The sequence below is a fragment of the Dipodomys ordii genome, unplaced genomic scaffold, assembly GCF_000151885.1.
Source record: "Dipodomys ordii isolate 6190 unplaced genomic scaffold, Dord_2.0 Scaffold25, whole genome shotgun sequence".
NCBI lineage: Eukaryota > Metazoa > Chordata > Mammalia > Rodentia > Heteromyidae > Dipodomys > Dipodomys ordii.
The window spans coordinates 6448551-6449063 of NW_012267241.1; positions in this window are offsets into that span (position 1 = coordinate 6448551).

The following is a 513-nucleotide window of genomic DNA, read 5'->3' on the forward strand; positions in this document are numbered from 1 at the left end:
TATATATACACAATGAAATTCTATGCCTCCATCAGAAAGAATGACATTGCCCCATTTGTTAGGAAATGGAAAGACTTGGAAAAACTTATATTAAGTGAAGTAAGCCAGGCCCAAAGAAACATAGGTTCTTTTATTTTTATAACTCATAGATATGTATATTCTTTTTGAGAATCCTATTAATACTGCCATATTATTGGATGTTTGCATTTATTTGCTTTTGTGATATTTCTTGCTTATAATGATTCTCAGTAAAAGAAATTTTCTTTAATCTATGCTTTCAATCATAATTTCACATTATTTTATTTAGTAGTGAACAAAATATTTTTGGACCAAGTTGAACCAAACCCAGATCTGCCTCTAGGTTACAAATTATGATGTCTTATGTAATACAAATCTTGACAATGACAATATAACAAGGAGTGAGAATCTATGTAATAGGCTGGCTCTCCTTTTGGTTTTGAAAGGTAAGAGCCAATAGGCGTTTTTGTATTAATAAACATAATTTAATGCATT